This window comes from Pseudophryne corroboree, chromosome 11 (genome assembly GCF_028390025.1).
Source record: "Pseudophryne corroboree isolate aPseCor3 chromosome 11, aPseCor3.hap2, whole genome shotgun sequence".
Taxonomy (NCBI): Eukaryota; Metazoa; Chordata; class Amphibia; order Anura; family Myobatrachidae; genus Pseudophryne; species Pseudophryne corroboree.
The window spans coordinates 345899748-345919041 of record NC_086454.1 but is presented as its reverse complement, the minus strand read 5'-3'; the positions used below and the strand labels follow the sequence as shown (position 1 = coordinate 345919041).

Genomic DNA, 19294 nt, shown 5'->3' with positions numbered 1-19294 from the left:
CTTTCCCGCTCTCCCCTCTGCTCCAGGACATGCTCCGGCCAATCAGCAGAGCAAGGAGACGAGACTGTGCTTTGCCGCTCTCCCCCTGCTCCAGGACATGCTCCGGCCAATCAGCAGAGCAAGGGGAGGAGACTGTGCTTTCCTGCTATCCACCTGCTCCAGCCAATCAGCAGAGCAAGGGGAGGAGACTGTGCTTTTCCGCTCACCACACTGCTTCAGGGAACAGTCTCTGTCCAATCAGCAGAGCCAGAGGAGGAATCTGTGTTTTCCCGCTCTCTCCGCTGCTCCACGACATGCTCCGGCCAATCAGCAGGGCAAGGGGAGAGTACTATGCTTTCCCGCTCTCTCCCCTACTCCAGGAAATGTTATTTTGCCAAACTGCAGAGCAAGGGGATATGACTGTGCATTCCCGCTCACCCCCTTGCTTCAGGGAACAGTCTCTGTCCAGTCAGCAGACCAAGGGGAAGGAACTATGATTTCCCGTTCTCCCCGCTGCTCCACGACATGCTCTGGCCAATCAGCAGGGCAAAGGGAGAGGACTATGCTTTCCTGCTTCCCCCCCCCCGCTCCAGGGAATGGTCTCTGGACAATCAGCAGAGCAAGGGGAGGTGACTGTGCTTTCATGCTCTTCTTGCTCCAGGACATGCTTCAGCCAATCAGCAGTGCAAGGGAAGGAGACTGCGCTTTCCCGCGTCCCCCCTGCGCCAGCATATGCTCCGTCCAATCAGCAGAGCAAGGGGAGGAGACTGTGCTTTCCCGCGTCCCCCCTACTCAAACATATGCTCCGTCCAATCAGCAGAGCAAGGGGAAGAGACTGTGCTTTCCCGCTCAGACCCTTGCGTCAGGGAACAGTCTCTGTACAGTCAGCAGAGCCAGAGGAGGAATCTGTGTTTTCCCGCTCTCCCCGCTGCTAAACGACATGCCTCGGCCAATCAGCAGGGCAAGGCGAGAGGACTATGCTTTCCCAATGTCTCCCCTGCTCCAGGTAATGGTCTCTGGCCAATCAGCAGAGCAAGGAGTGGGGACTATAATTCCTGCTCTCCCCCTGCTCCAGGTAATAGTCTCTGACCAATCAGCAAAGCAAAGGGAGGTGACTGTGCTTTCCCGCTCTCCCCCTTGCTCCAGGGAATGTTCTTTTGCCAAACAGATGAGCAAGGGGAGGTGACTGTGCTTTCCCGCGTCCCCCCTGCTCCAATACATGCTCCGTCCAATCAGCAGAGCAAGTGTGCAAACGCTTGTGCAGCCAAGCCGTACAACAAAAATGTTGTGCAGTTTGTGAGTAGGTCTGAACTTACTCAGCCACTGCGATCACTTCAGCCTGTCTGGTCCCGGAATTGACGTCAGACATCCGCCCTGCAAACACCTGCGTTTTTCCAACCACTCCCTGAAAACGGTCAGTTGACACCCATAAACGCCTTCTTTCTGTCAATCTTCTTGTGATCGGCTGTGCGAATGTTATGAACCACAGGTAGTGGTTCATTCCTATTTTATGTTTATAAGTTGTCTTGCAGGCCAGGATTTCCCGTTGCTCTGTTTAAGAATACTCTTGTTTGTTGCCGGTGGTGAGTCTGTGTAATTGCAGCTTGTTCCCATGTGTTCAGCCTCACCTGGCTGCTAATTGCATCTTGTCAGTTTGGAGTCATGCAACAGGGCAGCTGCATCACATAATTAATTAGGCCTCTCTGTTATATGCTGGCTGAGTGCAATTCACAGACGCTGGTGATATTTCTAGGTTTCCAGTCTGCTTGAGTTCTGAGCTTGTTCCTGCCAGTTCCTGAGCTCCTGTGTAGCAGTTTCTGTCGAGCTGCTTCCTGTGTCGATTCCTGTGTCACTCCCTGTGTCGATTCCTGTGTCTGATCCCGTGTCCTGCCGTGAAGCGTTCCTGTCCAGAAGTCCTGTGGCTTTGCCTATGCCTGGTCGAGTTTCTGGCTTCTTGGTATCCACCGGTCTGTCGTTTGGGATTCTGCCTGTCCTCCAGTTCTGAGAGTCTGTGTCGGCAGCATTGGGGGTTCCTGTCCGTTTGCCAGTATTCGTACCGGTTCCGTGAGTAGCGGCTCTGCCGCGTCCGTCGGCCTAGGCCGCTGTATTCCGTTATTATTTCTGTCACTGGTGTTTTGCAGAGGGTTCTGCTTATGCTGTCACCGCCGGTACACAAAAGTATTGTGTCGGCGTGTGGTCAGCATTTCTTGTTGTTCTTTTCCTTTGGCGGCAAGCCGCACATACTTTGGTTTTAGGTTTGTTAGTAGCCCCTGGTCTTGTTGTTTAGTTAGAGGGCCCCTTGTTATCACCCTGTCTCGGTTCACTCTTTGTCTCTCATTAAGACCTGAGGGGGCATCGAAGTTGGGCAGACGTAATCCGCCCTTCAAACGCGGCTGCCATGGGCTCAAGCAACCATAGTCTCGCAAGAGTGTACTGACAGCACGGGCGAGACAACGGAGATAGGGCGCCAGGGGCTATTCCCTTTCCATTCCCCTTTCCCAGCATTACGTCCTGGTGCTCTGGACTCACTTCATAAACATCTCCCTTGTTCTGAGCACCAGGAACCTAACAGCGAATGGGTTCTTCGTTAAATCCATCGCCCAGCAACGATCCACTTTGTACCCGTACGACGCACCTGCGCATTGCGGTGCATATGCATGCGCAGTTTTGCAGAGTTTTGACCTGATTGCATCGCTGCAAAAAATAGCTAGTGTGCGATCAGGTCGGAATGACCCCCTACATGAGTGATTACAGTCTTAAACTGTATGCCTAGTTTCTAAATAAGCATCACTGTATGTAATTATGTTCTATAGCCTCCTCTTCATTTGTGCATTGAGATATTTCAATGCGGAGCCTGAATCTATATATAATAAAGGCAAAAAAGGAGATTGACTCACTGATTGACTCATCACGAAATCTCTTAAACCACAAGGCCTACGATCTTGAAACTTGGCAGGTAGTTTCTCCTTAGGTCCCAGGTGCAAGAACCGGTTTTACAAATGTCACTGTCCATCCACGAAAATCGCAAAAAATGGATGTGTGTGTGTATGTACGTATGTATGTGTATATGTATGTTCCAGCATAACTCCGGAATGCCTGCAGCAATTTACACCAAACTTGATACACATCTGGGAACAAACACTGTGGGAGTAACACACCCCTAGCACCCCTAGGGGGGGGACAGCAGCACAGAGTATATCAGAAGACAGCATTACTCAGGAATGGCTGTAGTAGTGTACACAAAAATTGGTTCACATATGACTTACAATATGGGAACAAACACTGTGGGGGTAAGACACCCCCAGTACCCCTAGGGGTGGGTCAGCAGCACAGAGTATATCAGGAGACAGCATAACTCCGGAATGCCTGGACCAATTTACACCAAACTTGGTACACATATGACTTACAATCTGTGAACAAACACTGTGGGAGTAAGACACCCCTAGGGTTGAGGCAGCAGCACAGAGTATTTCAGCAGACAGCATAACTCTGGAATGCCTGCAGCAATTTACACCAAACTTGGTACACATATGACTTATAGGGGGAGATTCAAATGTTTGAAAAGTTGGTTGGGTGTCTGTTTTTTCCTGTCTATTAGATAGGAAAAAACAGACCCCCAACTGACTTTTCAAACATTTGAATCTCCCCCATAGTCTGAGAACAAACACTGGGGTATATTTACTAAGGTCCCGATTTTGACCGAGATGCCGTTTTTTCTTCAAAGTGTCATCTCGGTAATTTACTAAACTCAAATCACGGCAGTGATGAGGGAATTCGTATTTTTTGGGAAGTCCAAGAAAATAATTACGAATGAATACACCATCGGTCAAAACGCGGCTGTTTAAGTATGAATCTCGGTCATTTACTAAGAAGTGCAAAGCAAAAAAAAATAAAACACTGCCGTGAAAAATTACAACTCGTAAAAAAGTGCTAAAAAAAACCAGACCTGCTTTTTTGATCCGTGATTGTATAGGCATGCAGGGATCCATGAGATCCGTGCATGTATATCAGTGGGAAGGGGTGGGAAAGTGGTTATTTTCAAAAAAAAAATTGCGTGGGGTCCCCCCTCCTAAGCATAACCAGCCTCGGGCTCTTTGAGCCGATCCTGGTTGCAGAAATATGGGGAAAAAATTGACAGGGGTTCCCCCATATTTAAGCAACCAGCATCGGGCTCTGCGCCTGGTCCTGGTTCCAAAAATACGGGGGACAAAAAGAGTAGGGGTCCCCCGTATTTTTAAAACCAGCACCGGGCTCCACTAGCTGGACAGAAAATGCCACAGCCGGGGGTCACTTTTATATAGTGCCCTGCGGCCGTGGCATCAAATATCCAACTAGTCACCCCTGGCCGGGGTACCCTGGGGGAGTGGGGACCCCTTCAATCAAGGGGTCCCCCCCCCCAGCCACCCAAGGGCCAGGGGTGAAGCCCGAGGCTGTCCCCCCCATCCAATGGGCTGCGGATGGGGGGCTGATAGCCTTTGTTGAAAATGTAAAGATATTGTTTTTAGTAGCAGTACTACAAGTCCCAGCAAGCCTCCCCCGCATGCTGGTACTTGGAGAACCACAAGTACCAGCATGCGGCGGAAAAACGGGCCCGCTGGTACCTGTAGTACTACTACTAAAAAAATACCTAAAAAAACACAAGACACACACACCTTGAAAGTAAAGATTTATTACATACATCCACACAAACATACATACATACATACTTACCTTATGTTCACACGCAGGTCGGTCCTCTTCTCCAGTAGAATCCATGGGGTACCTGTTGAATAAATTATACTCACCAGATCCAGGGTACCAGGCTCCTTGGCGAATCCATTTGTAATCCACGTACTTGATTAAAATAAAAAAACGGAGACCCGAGCCACGCACTGAAAGGGGACCCATGTTTTCACATGGGTCCCCTTTCCCCGAATGCCAGAAACCCACTCTGACTTCTGTCTAAGTGGGTTTCTTCAGCCAATCAGGGAGCGCCACGTTGTGGCACCCTCCTGATCGGCTGTGTGCTCCTGTACTGACTGACAGGCAGCACGCGGCAGTGTTACAATGTAGCGCCTATGCGCTCCATTGTAACCAATGGTGGGAACTTTCTGCTCAGCGGTGAGGTCACTTTCGGTCAACCGCTGAGCAGAAAGTTCCCACCATTGGTTACAATGGAGCGCATAGGCGCTACATTGTAACACTGCCGCGTGCTGCCTGTCAATCAGTACAGGAGCACACAGCCGATCAGGAGGGTGCCACAACGTGGCGCTCCCTGATTGGCTGAAGAAACCCACTTAGACAGAAGTCAGAGTGGGTTTCTGGCATTCGGGGAAAGGGGACCCATGTGAAAACATGGGTCCCCTTTCAGTGCGTGGCTCGGGTCTCCGTTTTTTTATTTTAATCAAGTACGTGGATTACAAATGGATTCGTCAAAGAGCCTGGTACCCTGGATCTGGTGAGTATAATTTATTCAACAGGTACCCCATGGATTCTACTGGAGAAGAGGACCGACCTGCGTGTGAACATAAGGTAAGTATGTATGTATGTTTGTGTGGATGTATGTAATAAATCTTTACTTTCAAGGTGTGTGTGTCTTGTCTTTTTTTAGGTATTTTTTTAGTATTAGTACTACAGGTACCAGCGGGCCCGTTTTTCCGCCGCATGCTGGTACTTGTGGTTCTCCAAGTACCAGCATGCGGGGGAGGCTTGCTGGGACTTTTAGTACTGCTACTAAAAACAATATCTTTACATTTTCAACAAAGGCTATCAGCCCCCCATCCGCAGCCCATTGGATGGGGGGGGGACAGCCTCGGGCTTCACCCCTGGCCCTTGGGTGGCTGGGGGGGGGGGACCCCTTGATTGAAGGGGTCCCCACTCCCCCAGGGTACCCCGGCCAGGGGTGACTAGTTGGATATTTGATGCCACGGCCGCAGAGCACTATATAAAAGTGACCCCCGGCTGTGGCATTATCTGTCCAGCTAGTGGAGCCCGGTGCTGGTTTTAAAAATACGGGGGACCCCTACTCTTTTTGTCCCCCGTATTTTTGGAACCAGGACCAGGCGCAGAGCCCGATGCTGGTTGCTTAAATATGGGGGAACCCCTGTCAATTTTTTCCACATATTTCTGCAACCAGGATCGGCTCAAAGAGCCCGAGGCTGGTTATGCTTAGGAGGGGGACCCCACGCATTTTTTTTTTGTGATTTTACAGTATTTATTTAAAAAAAAAAAAAAAATGAACCCCAGCACGGATCACACAGATCCGGCCGAGATTCATTGTGATAAAGTCGGCAGTGTTTTGCTAATCACTGCCGTAAAAAACGGGAAAAAAACACGAATGACATCGACATCGGAACAAATGAAAATGCAGAATACGACAGCTTAGTAAATTAGTCGTAATAAATTCAAAAAGTTGCAATTTTACACTTTCGATGTCATGCGTGATTGAACTTTGACCTTTTTCCGAAAATTACGAATGTTAGTAAATATACCCCACTGTGGGGGTAACACACCCCTAGGGGTGGGCCAACAGCACAGACTATATCAGGACATGCATTAGATGTCAGTGATGACAGTGCTGCATGTGACAGGGGCAGTGATATGATGTGAGGAGGGGAATGGAGGCATCAGGAAGCCACAGACTGAGAGTTATATAGTGGGAAGAGCAGGGTCCCCAGCAGGGCCGGTTCTTGCCCTTGTGGCGCCCCGGCAAATATATAGGGGCATGGCTTCATATGGGGCCCCCATTTTTCCCCCTTGAAACGCCGCTGAAAGAAAGAAAAAAGAAAAATTTATACTTACGAATCTCGATCCCCGCTCCTGATTCCAGACCGCTGCAGATCTCCGCCGGCGCCGCTCTTCTCCTCTCCTCTCCTCTATGGGAGAGACGTCAGTCATGACGTCTCTCCCATAGCACAGCATAGACACTAGAGGTCAATTATGACCCCTAACGTCTGTGCCACAATGCTGTGCGGTGCGCAATGACGTCATCGCGCACCGCACAGCAAAGGTCCTCTCCACGAAGGGAAACTAGACGCGTAGCGTCTGGTTCCCTTCGCAGCGGGGGGCACAGTGGCAGCTCTTTCCATGGTGCAGCGCCCTCCGGATGGCGCCGGTGCCCTCCGGAAGGTGGCGCCCCGGGAAAAAGTCCTGCTTGCCCGTGGCAAGATCCAGTACTGGTTCCCAGAAGCACAGTCTATCAGGAGATGAGTACTATATGTGTAAGTGAGGACAGGGCTGCATGTGACAGGGGCAGTGACATGATGTGAGGAGGGGAATGGAGGCAGCAGGAAGCCACAGACTGAGAGTTGTATAGTGGGAGGAGCAGGGTCCCCAGCAGCACAGAGTATATCAGGAGATGAGTGATGTGTCAGTGAGGACAGGGCTGCATGTGACAGGGGCAGTGACATGATGTGAGGAGGGGAATGGAGGCAGCAGGAAGCCACAGACTGAGAGTTATATAGTGGGAGGAGCAGGGTCCCCAGCAGCACAGAGTATATCAGGAGATGAGTGATGTGTCAGTTAGGACAGGGCTGCATGTGACAGGGGCAGTGACATGATGTGAGGAGGGGAATGGAGGCAGCAGGAAGCCACAGACTGAGAGTTATATAGTGGGAGGAGCAGGGTCCCCAGCAGCACAGAGTATATCAGGAGATGAGTGATGTGTCAGTGAGGACAGGGCTGCATGTGATAGGGGCAGTGACATGATGTGAGGAGGGGAATGGAGGCAGCAGGAGGCCACAGACTGAGAGTTATATAGTGGGAGGAGCAGGGTCCCCAGCAGCACAGAGTATATCAGGAGATGAGTGATGTGTCAGTGAGGACAGGGCTGCATGTGACAGGGGCAGTGACATGATGTGAGGAGGGGAATGGAGGCAGCAGGAGGCCACAGACTGAGAGTTATATAGTGGGAGGAGCAGGGTCCCCAGCAGCACAGAGTATATCAGGAGATGACTGATGTGTCAGTGAGGACAGGGCTGCATGTGACAGGGGCAGTGACATGATGTGAGGAGGGGAATGGAGGCAGCAGGAAGCCACAGACTGAGAGTTATATAGTGGGAGGAGCAGGGTCCCCAGCAGCACAGAGTATATCAGGAGATGAGTGATGTGTCAGTTAGGACAGGGCTGCATGTGACAGGGGCAGTGACATGATGTGAGGAGGGGAATGGAGGCAGCAGGAAGCCACAGACTGAGAGTTATATAGTGGGAGGAGCAGGGTCCCCAGCAGCACAGAGTATATCAGGAGATGAGTGATGTGTCAGTGAGGACAGGGCTGCATGTGATAGGGGCAGTGACATGATGTGAGGAGGGGAATGGAGGCAGCAGGAAGCCACAGACTGAGAGTTATATAGTGGGAGGAGCAGGGTCCCCAGCAGCACAGAGTATATCAGGAGATGAGTGATGTGTCAGTTAGGACAGGGCTGCATGTGACAGGGGCAGTGACATGATGTGAGGAGGGGAATGGAGGCAGCAGGAAGCCACAGACTGAGAGCTGTATAGTGGGAAGAGCAGGGTCCCCAGCAGCACAGAGTATATCAGGAGATGAGTGATGTGTCAGTGAGGACAGGGCTGCATGTGACAGGGGCAGTGACATGATGTGAGGAGGGGAATGGAGGCAGCAGGAAGCCACAGACTGAGAGTTGTATAGTGGGAGGAGCAGGGTCCCCAGCAGCACAGAGTATATCAGGAGATGAGTGATGTGTCAGTGAGGACAGGGCTGCATGTGACAGGGGCAGTGACATGATGTGAGGAGGGGAATGGAGGCAGCAGGAGGCCACAGACTGAGAGTTATATAGTGGGAGGAGCAGGGTCCCCAGCAGCACAGAGTATATCAGGAGATGAGTAATGTGTCAGTGAGGACAGGGCTGCATGTGACAGGGGCAGTGACATGATGTGAGGAGGGGAATGGAGGCAGCAGGAAGCCACAGACTGAGAGTTGTATAGTGGGAGGAGCAGGGTCCCCAGCAGCACAGAGTATATCAGGAGATGAGTGATGTGTCAGTGAGGACAGGGCTGCATGTGACAGGGGCAGTGACATGATGTGAGGAGGGGAATGGAGGCAGCAGGAGGCCACAGACTGAGAGTTATATAGTGGGAGGAGCAGGGTCCCCAGCAGCACATAGTATATCAGGAGATGAGTGATGTGTCAGTGAGGACAGGGCTGCATGTGATAGGGGCAGTGACATGATGTGAGGAGGGGAATGGAGGCAGCAGGAAGTCACAGACTGAGAGTTGTATAGTGGGAGGAGCAGGGTCCCCAGCAGCACAAAGTATATCAGGAAATGAGTGATGTGTCAGTGAGGACAGGGCTGCATGTGACAGGGGCAGTGACATGATGTGAGGAGGGGAATGGAGGCAGCAGGAAGCCACAGACTGAGAGTTGTATAGTGGGAAGAGCAGGGTCCCCAGCAGCACAGAGTATATCAGGAAATGTTTTTTATTTAAAACTTGCATCAAAATTTACAATATATACAGAATAAAACAAATATATAAATACATTATACAAAATAATAATAATAATAATGATGATTAACAAACAACTCAAATTTACATCCCTTGAATAAATAATATACACTGTATATATAAATATTCAGAAATAATACTCCAAACCAACCACCACCCTCACCAACACTCCACCCAAATCTACACACTTATGTTTAAGAAAAACTGAGCAAATCTAGTTAAATGTATGCAAACCTATTCCACAAAACATGAAAGTACTCAAAATCTATGGGATGTGAAAGGAAGAAAAGACCCTAAAGCTAGATTTAGAGAGGACTTCTACCACCCACTCAAGGGGGTTTCAGGTGGCCCCACCAACGAGACCAGCTGACAGCATCCATCCTCTCCTTATCCAGGACCATCATCCTTTCCACCTCGTGCAGAATTAAATCCACCACCACTTCACAGGGAAGGACTTTATTTCTTATGGACACCTGACACCGTGCCATCCAAGTGTGATATCTAACTGCTAAACTGACTAAAAAAATGGTGGTCAAATTAAATCTACCATATCTTTTGAATGCTCCATAAGCCCACTCAGGGTAACTAAGCCCCGAAAGGCACGGGATACGTAAAGCTCTTGAAACTCTCTTGTAAATTTCTACGTTAAAGGGGCACCTGATGAAGAAATGGTCCATTGTCTCCACCTCCCCTAGACATTCCTCCCGTGGACAACCACGATCACTGGCATTTCTCCACATCATGTTCCCCTTTACGTAAAGCTTCCCGTGGAAAGAAAGCCAAGCAATATCTCTGAACTTCAGCGGTATTCTCTCCGAATTAATCAGAGCCAACCCTGCTGAAGCGACATCACTCGGGCAATCCCTTAGTGACAGCGGAACATGAAAGTGGGTTCGCAAAATCCTCTCCCCCAACTCCTTCCTGGAAAGACTTTTGACTTCCCCCACTTCCAGTCCCCAACGCTTTATCACTTTCAAGCACTGGATAACGTAGATCGGGAGATACCCATGCCGAATTTGGGGACTCTTCACTTGGCCCCCTTCTAACCAAAACCTGAGGAAGGGAGACACCCAGATCTCAAAGCCACTTGCCCATCGAGGGGGAGTCTCTAACAGTAGGCTCCCAAAATTAAGTTTTACAAAGGTTGTTACAAAAAAGACCACAGGGTTGACCATACTCAAACCCCCGTCTTTCCTCGACTTATAAGTGATGCCCCTCTTGACTATATTTATTCTGTTCCCCCAAAGTAACATAAAGAACAGAGAGTTCAATTTGGTCCATAAAGATTGAGGCAAGAAGCACACATAGCTGACGTACAGAAAGATCGGGATCAGGTAGGTTTTGCACAAGTCAACCTTTTCCCTGTAAGAGAATTTCCATCTCTTCCAGCTCTCTACTTTCCGGGCAGCATTTTCCAGAATTCTCTCCCAATTTAGAGTGGCATAGTCACCATGGTCGAAACAGATGCCTAAAATCTTTATCTGTGAACTGGCCAGGGGGAGGCTGTCCGGAAGGCAGAATTCCTCGCCTTCCTCCCCCATCCAGAAAACGTCACACTTCTCATGGTTTATTCTGGAGCATGAAGCTTCAGAGTATTCACAGATGAGATTTTCTACTTCACGTGCCTCTGCCACTGATGACAGAACCACTGTGACATCATCTGCGTAAGCCACTACCTTCAGAGGGAACTCCGGTCCCAGCTGCACTCCTCCCACTGCACCGTTCTCTACCCTTCTGATGAAGGGATCGATCGCGAATACATATAGAAGGGGGCTCAGGGGGCATCCCTGACGAACACCAGAGCTCACGCCAAAGGTAGGACCCACCCAACCATTAACAAGTGGGAAGCTCTCGGCCTGACTGTATATTGTTCTTAGCCAATTCACCACCCTGACTGGAAAACCATACCTTTCAAGCAAGGCCCACAGGTACTCATGATTTACTCGGTCAAAAGCCTTAGACTGATCTAATGCCAGCAAGTACTTTCCCCATTTCTCAGCACGGCACCGCTCTATGGCCTCCCGGACGCCAAGGACTGCACTAAAGGTGCTGCGGCCCTTCACAGTACAGTGCTGAGATGGAGAAAGCAGTTGTTCAGAAAATTCCAACAACCTATTAAAAAGTACTTTTGCCAAAATCTTTCTATCTGTATTGAGAAGGGCGATGGGGCGCCAGTTCTCAATGCGAGATGGATCCTTACCTTTGGACAACAATATGAGAACAGATAACCTCATAGAAGGAGGGAGAATTCCCTTGTCCAGGCACTCATTATATACTTCTACAAGGCGGGGAATCAAGAGGTCTGCAAAAGCTATATAAAACTCAGATGTTAACCCATCTGGGCCTGGAGACTTCTTTAAATTTAACCCATCAATCGCCTTCCTGATTTCCTCTGCTGTCACATTATTACCCAAAGTTTCAAAAGAGGCATCTGGGTTACGAAGACCAGGAGTCTCCCTTAGAAATGTTTCCATCCTCTCTCTGATAAGTGGCTGCTCAGACAAAAGATCGGAGTAATAGGATCCAATAACATTCAGGATGCCTTCCTTGTCCTCTTGAAGGACACCCTGTCTGTCATACAGACCCCTCACCTCCTTCACCTCAACTGATTTTCCACAGCTCTGGTAGGGATCAGGTGAGTGGTACTTTCCAAAATCCCTCTCCAGAACCAAGGAATCCAGCCGGTTATACTGATATTCCTTCATCTGAGCCTTCACCCGGGAGATTTCCCCACTATCTCCACACTCAGAGATTAAGAAATCTAATTTCCTTCTCAGGTTCTGATAGATATTCCGTCTTATCAAGTTCTTTTTTACTACCAGCCTACTGAAGAGTCTCCGAATTCTCTTTTTAGTATCTTCCCACCACTCAGATCTACTCCAACCCGCCTCCAAAAGTGTTTCCTGGGATTGAAAGAAGTCTCTAAAGGATTGTCTAACCCTTTCTTCCTTTAGGAGCTCAGAGCTCAAGCGCCATAGGCCCCGTCCTTTCTGAGTAGCTTTTGAAGCATTCAAAGTAATAGAGAGAAAAGCGTGATCAGAGAACTCTACTAGCTTTACCTCTGGAGGGAAAGTTTTCGAAGTTCCCTTAACAAAAAACCTATCTATCCTAGACCTACGACTACCACTAAAATAGGTGTAACCCGTGAGGTCTGGGAAATGGCGAACATGCACATCCACCAGACCGGCCTGTCTAACCATGCTAACTAAAAAATTGGAATCAGGACCCAATGTTGTCCTTGATCCTCCCCTGTCTTTTGGCCTGATAATGGTGTTGAAATCACCTCCAAAGACAATCTGCTGGGCCGTAAAAAGGAACGGTTTTATCTCCCTGAAGAGACATTTCCTGTCCCATGAAGACTGTGGCCCATAAATGTTAATGAGTCTCAGGTCATGTCCCCTCAGGTTGACATCCAAAATCATACACCTACCTGCCTGTAATTCTATAACCTTGTGCACGGTTACCATACCAGTAAAAAGTACTGCCACCCCACCGTACGGCTCGGCCGCAAGAGACCAGTAAGAAGGCCCACGCCTCCACTCACGCTTCACCTTGTGGAGAGTGTCCAACTTAGTAATTCTAGTCTCTTGCAAAAATAAAAAGTCAATCTCAATCGTATTGAAAAAATCAAAGGCCAGAAAACGAGCACGTTCGGAAATTACGGAAGCCACATTAATGGTGGCACATCGTATGGGTTGGGGATCCATGTTTCTTTTGGTTATAGAAGCAGAACCTTGCTCACTTTTCCTTTACATCTTTCCCTGACCCCATATTTGAAGACCCGGCCCCTTGTGTCTCTTTCCCTTTGGGAGGGGTTTCCCTCTCCCCAATGACACCCAACATGCCATCCCCCTTGCCTAACCCTTGGGACAGGCCATCCTTACTCTGTGAGGGTCCAGGATCTGGTGGTTTACGCTCAGACCTGTGTGTCAAGCCTGGAACCCCCAGTGAATCACATGCAGGTGCCCCACTCGGCTTAATTATTGAACCAGAAGAGTCCATGTTAATCTCTTCTTCCTCTACCTCTTGAGTCTCCTCTATTACCATTTCATCAATAGGAGTATGCCCGTTTCCAACTTCTGAATCCTTGGCCACCTCTTTTTCCACCAACTCTGTGCCCATGGGGTCCCATTCTAGACCCTCCTGTACCTCCTCTCCTCCGCTTTCTCCACTATCATCTTCTACCAGTACTTGTTTTTTCTTTTTCCTTCTTTTACTTTTACCCTTTTCAATAGTTACCCCTTCAGATGTTTTTTTATTCTGTTTTGCTTTTCTTTTACTCACTCTGGGTACAAAAATTGGTTCCCCACCATTCCTTGCCACCTCACCCTCCTCTTCCTCATCAGTGGAAAGCACATCAAATCTGTTAGTAAGGATTACCTGCTCATCATCACCTTTCCTCTTTTTTTTATTGTTACCGTTTTTCACCATTTGAAAGGCATCTTCCTTGTCTACAGAACTCCGTGTCCTTACTCCCACAAAAACTGGTCCCTGTTCTTTTCCCTGACCTTCATTCTTATTCCTAGTTGTTTCCTCACTCTGCTCTCTCTCACTTTCCATATTGTGACTTGCCCAGGGGCACCTGCTGTAAGGATGGCCATCCTCACCACACAAATTACATTTAACATTACTGCAATCCCTGGAAACATGTCCGGTTTTCCCACATAATGTACATTTGGTAACATTACAATCACTGCTCATGTGTCGAAAATCCCCGCATTTGAAGCAGGTGCGGGGTTGCCCTGAATAAAAACATTGAACTCGGTCTCGGCCTATATACGCAGCAGAAGGCACACGTATAAAACCTCTGTCTGTACTTTTTAATTGGACCATGGCTGACCACGCTCCCCCCCAAACTCCCATTGTAAAACCAACCTTGATCAAGTTGGACTGTACAGTACAGAATCTGGATAACCAGAACAATATATCCTGGGCTGGAATTGACTCGTTCCTAACCAAGATTGTCAGTTTAACTTTATCCTGTTTAGTGACCAAGTTTGTTTTGTAACTACTGTAGGGTGCCACGGATCTGCATGCCTGCCACTTCGTCCAAAACGTCTGCAGTCCCTGATAGGACTGGAAGCTCACATCAAAATCTGGCGTCTTAACTGGATGGATGCAGGCATACAGATCCGAGGCATGGAACCCAAGGCTGAAAATCATTTGTAGGAACACTTCTTTAGTGGGAACTTCACCTGTTCCTGCCCATTTAAACTGTAAAAGATTTCTTCTTTTATGACCTGACCAGGCCCGACCATTACAGGTGACACATTATTAACAACATTTGGCCTTGCAGCCACGTTAGAATAAGACATTGTACTGGGAACAGGCTGTTCATTCACATTTCCAATAGCATTTGCATTAACCACATTTATATTGCTTAACCCTTCACGCCTCTTTTGTTCCTGGCTAATCAATTCAGCAGCAGCCTTGACCCTGGCTGGGGCAGCCATCTGTCCATATACAGACTGAATAATGTCTTTACCACCGTCTGATAGAGTATTTTTATCTAGTGCTGGCATACCCTGTGCTGTACTGCAGGATTGCACAGTGTCCCCACCAGCATTAACCCCCAGAGCCTCCCCAGTCACTGGCACATTACTGACGTTTGCCAATTTACTTTGTACACCAACCTTTAACTTTATTTTCTCTGCATTTGTGGCCAACATTAGTTCTGCTTTGATTACCTCCATGCGCAATTGGAAGTCTGTGCGCTTTTCCTCTTCCTCAAGCTCATCCATGGCAGCCATCACTACAGAAGGAGGCCCCACTGCTGGGGGAGCAGGACCAAGCTGAGCTGCTGCTGATGTGGTAGGCACCTCTGATCCCGCATGGACCGGCAAACCTGCATTCTCCTGCACACCACTGTCAGTCTCCAGATCAGTCAGTAGGCCGGGGTGTGCACTGCTTTCTGTCTGCACTGGAGCCTCTGTGATCATGCTCTGGACACCACACCCGTCTGCTTCCTGAGAGCTCATCTGCATAGACACTTGCAACACCTGAGCTGCAGCTTGATCAGGTAACTCATGCTCTGCTGCTTGGTCAGGTAACCCTTGCACTGCTGCTTGTGCTGCCATTTCTTTGTCTTTTCTCTCTTGCCGCTTTTCATGCAGCTTGCTTTTTACCTTATCCAGGTCTTTAGAAAGCGACTTGATGGCTTCTCTCAGCACAGGTCTTTCCCATTTAAAGCAAGAGTATCTTCTCTTTTTCTTATCAGCGATTCTTGCACTTATTCTTTTTGATTCTTTCTGCAGCTCCTCCACACTGAGGCTGTCAAAAGTCTCTTCCTCATCATCAGTACTTCCAGGAGACTCAGGCACATTCTCTTTGGCATCAAAGGGCTTCATCCCCTCCCCCACTACTTCACTGTCCATAGGGCAGACAGCGGCTGCTGCCACTCCACCCCATGTTACAGCACATGGGGGAGCACCCTCGGACAGTTTGGGGGGATTTGAAGGCTCTAGTTCCTTCACTAGAGCCACACCGACAGGGCTGGTAGCAGCCGCCACCGCTCGATCCTGTGTTTCCTCACACAGGAGAGCAGCACCCTCCGGTATGTTATGGGGAACTGACTGCGACTCCAGTTGCCTCACTGAATCCGCACCATTAGCACTGCCACTGCTGCCTCTTCTGGATGTCCCCGACTGGCCAGCCGCACAATCTGTCAGGGCACCGGAAGTCTTTAGTCTGGCTGTTGGTTTAGGGCCCTTGCCATGGCCTGCACTCTGGGAGCTCTCTCCCCCAGGAGGATCCATCCCCCGGGGAAGCCAGCAGGGAAACTCCCTGCAGCACGATATCACAGCTACCACTGATGGAACTCTCCTGCACACACCTGCTCACAGCAAACAGAAGCACAAAGGGGCGGTGACAGGATGTGAGGAGGGGAATGGAGGCAGCAGGAAGCCACAGACTGAGAGTTATATAGTGGGAGGAGCAGGGTCCCCAGCAGCACAGAGTATATCAGGAGATGAGTGATGTGTCAGTGAGGACAGGGCTGCATGTGACAGGGGCAGTGACAGGATGTGAGGAGGGGAATGGAGGCAGCAGGAAGCCACAGACTGAGAGTTATATAGTGGGAGGAGCAGGGTCCCCAGCAGCACAGAGTATATCAGGAGATGAGTGATGTGTCAGTGAGGACAGGGCTGCATGTGACAGGGGCAGTGACATGATGTGAGGAGGGGAATGGAGGCAACAGGAAGCCACAGACTGAGAGTTGTATAGTGGGAAGAGCAGGGTCCCCAGCAGCACAGAGTATATCAGGAGATGAGTGATGTGTCAGTGAGGACAGGGCTGCATGTGACAGGGGCAGTGACATGATGTGAGGAGGGGAATGGAGGCAGCAGGAAGCCACAGACTGAGAGTTGTATAGTGGGAGGAGCAGGGTCCCCAGCAGCACAGAGTATATCAGGTGATGAGTGATGTGTCAGTGAGGACAGGGCTGCATGTGACAGGGGCAGTGACAGGATGTGAGGAGGGGAATGGAGGCAGCAGGAAGCCACAGACTGACAGTTATATAGTGGGAGGAGCAGGGTCCCCAGCAGCACAGAGTATATCAGGAGATGAGTGATGTGTCAGTGAGGACGGGGCTGCATGTGACAGGAGCAATGACATGATGTGAGGAGGGGAATGGAGGCAGCAGGAAGCCAAAGACTGAGAGTTATATAGTGGGAGGAGCAGGGTCCCCAGCAGCACAGAGTATATCAGGAGATAAGTGATGTGTCAGTTAGGACAGGGCTGCATGTGACAGGGGCAGTGACATGATTTGAGGAGGGGAATGGAGGCAGTAGGAAGCCACAGACTGAGAGTTGTATAGTGGGAGGAGCAGGGTCCCCAGCAGCACAGAGTATATCAGGAGATGAGGGATGTGTCAGTGAGGACAGGGCTGCATGTGACAGGGGCAGTGACATGATTTGAGGAGGGGAATGGAGGCAGTAGGAAGCCACAGACTGAGAGTTGTATAGTGGGAAGAGCTGGGTCCCTTGGGGGCCCAAAAAGGGGTCCAGCCACTACACAAAGTGGGTCAGGGAAGCAAGATATGTCTATATACTAGATCACCAACCAACGGAAATTAAAAAACAACTATAATTCTAATGTTGCCATCCTCATCCCGCCTCGCAGCACGGGTATTCAGCTAGTACACATATGGTGGTTAACCGTAAATCGCCATTGCTTTGTTTACTACACCAACAGTGTGATTTATATCAATGATTCTCCTTTTGAAGCTTTTAAATGTCAATCTGCTGAACCATTATTACACATACTGTAAGAATTCACCCTCTCCCCCCCCCCCCCCCCCAAAAAAAAAAGTTAAAAGCAAAATAATAATTAGCAAAAAGTAACAAGCAGCCATCTGGTTCTGTCTGAGCACGAAGAAGTAGTTAATTACAGCAAGAAGACAGTATTACTTTCCTCCGATATTAACAGCTTTGAACACAGATGCGTCTTTTCCATAATTAAAGCCAGTGATGCTTTCTCCGTGCAGATTCTTTCGGGGGTCTTTGTCTTGTACATTTGTTGAAATGCACGTTTTTGGGGGGGATTTCTATTGATTTTTATCAGTATCTGTTGTTTCACTATAATATTCACTTCCAACATACTATATTAATTAGTGATTGTAAGCTGATTACATTGAGAATTGCAATTTGGAAAGATAAGAGGCCTAATTCAGACCTGATCGTAGCCGTGCTAAATGTTGCACGGCTACGATCAGTTACTCAGACGTGCGGGGGGGGGGGGGGGGGGCAGCAAAGGGCTAGTCCGTCCCGCATGTCTCCCCCCCCCCCCCCTGCACATAGCGTCGATGCTTTTGTACAGGTCGCAGCAGCTGCGTTTAACGTCAGGCAGCCGCCACGGCCCGCCTCTGCCTGTCAATCAGGCAGAGGCGATCGCTGGGCTGAGATGGCCATCGGTTGTCTGGCATGCGCATGTACCTCCCTATAATATATGTTCATGGAGGGTACGGAGTATAGTTCCCCTGCCCAGTGGGCGAGGTATATACGATAATATGAACTAAGTGTAAATATATGTAGAGTGTATAATCTGTATACTGTATACTGTACAAGGGTGTAAATTTATGAAATGTAGAGACCATGTCCCTATGGATCTTGAAGTATGGGATGGACAATATGGATTAAACTGGCACGAGAGGGGCTAGAGAGACTTTTCCAGAAGCCCCTCGTGCAGGGAATTTGTGCGCCCGCATGCTGGATATAAATTGAGGCAGCACGAGAGAAGAAGAAACGGTTACCTGGAAGGAGGAGCGGCTGCGGACTAGTCCGGCGAGAGAGAAGGAGAGAGGACCGCTGATCGAGTGACCGGGCCGCTTAAGGGAGCTGAGCGGAGCGGCGCCAGTGTCGTAAGCTGAAGGAGGACAGAGGAGACCACCGATTCCCGGAGCTGCAGAGACGGGAGACTGTAAGCGCGGCTGCGGCAAGCGGGGAGACGGAGACCCGAGGTACGGAAGTCTGTCAGCGCTGCTGCGGCAGGAGGGCTGACGCAGCAGAATAGGAGAGGACGCGTGTGAGCTACGGGTCGGAGAGAGACGGACGGAGCAGGGAAGGTGAGCGGGCGCAGTAGGAACGGAGGAGAGTGACCCGGGGCCACCTAGTGAAGGGAATAGCAGAGTGAGGAGAGGAGGATAACTCCGTACCCCGCTGAGCCGCTACTATTACCAGTGAGCCGATCCCCACACAGCAGAGCAGAGCCGCCGCTAAGTCTGTAGAACCGAGCGGTACCCCACAACGCAGCGCCGCAGCCACGTCTTGTAGAAAGGAGCCGACAGCTGTCTTTAAAGCCGTGGCCTCGTCCATAACAGGAGAGACGCTTCCAGTACTGCAGAGGTAGTTGGGGAGCAGATGGTGAAGGATTCGTAGCT

General features: G+C 49.6%; 1 protein-coding gene across 1 annotated transcript in view; it reads right to left on the bottom strand.

Moving 5' to 3' along the window:
- LOC134969788 (uncharacterized) overlaps nucleotides 1–18952 on the bottom strand; it is a 76439-nt gene extending 57487 nt beyond the window's left edge. Inside the window, exon 1 of the mRNA XM_063945963.1 lies at nucleotides 18668–18952. The gene's annotated coding sequence lies outside the window, so the exon portion shown is untranslated. The remainder of the gene's footprint in view (nucleotides 1–18667) is intronic.
- Between the last annotated feature and the right edge of the window lie 342 nt (nucleotides 18953–19294).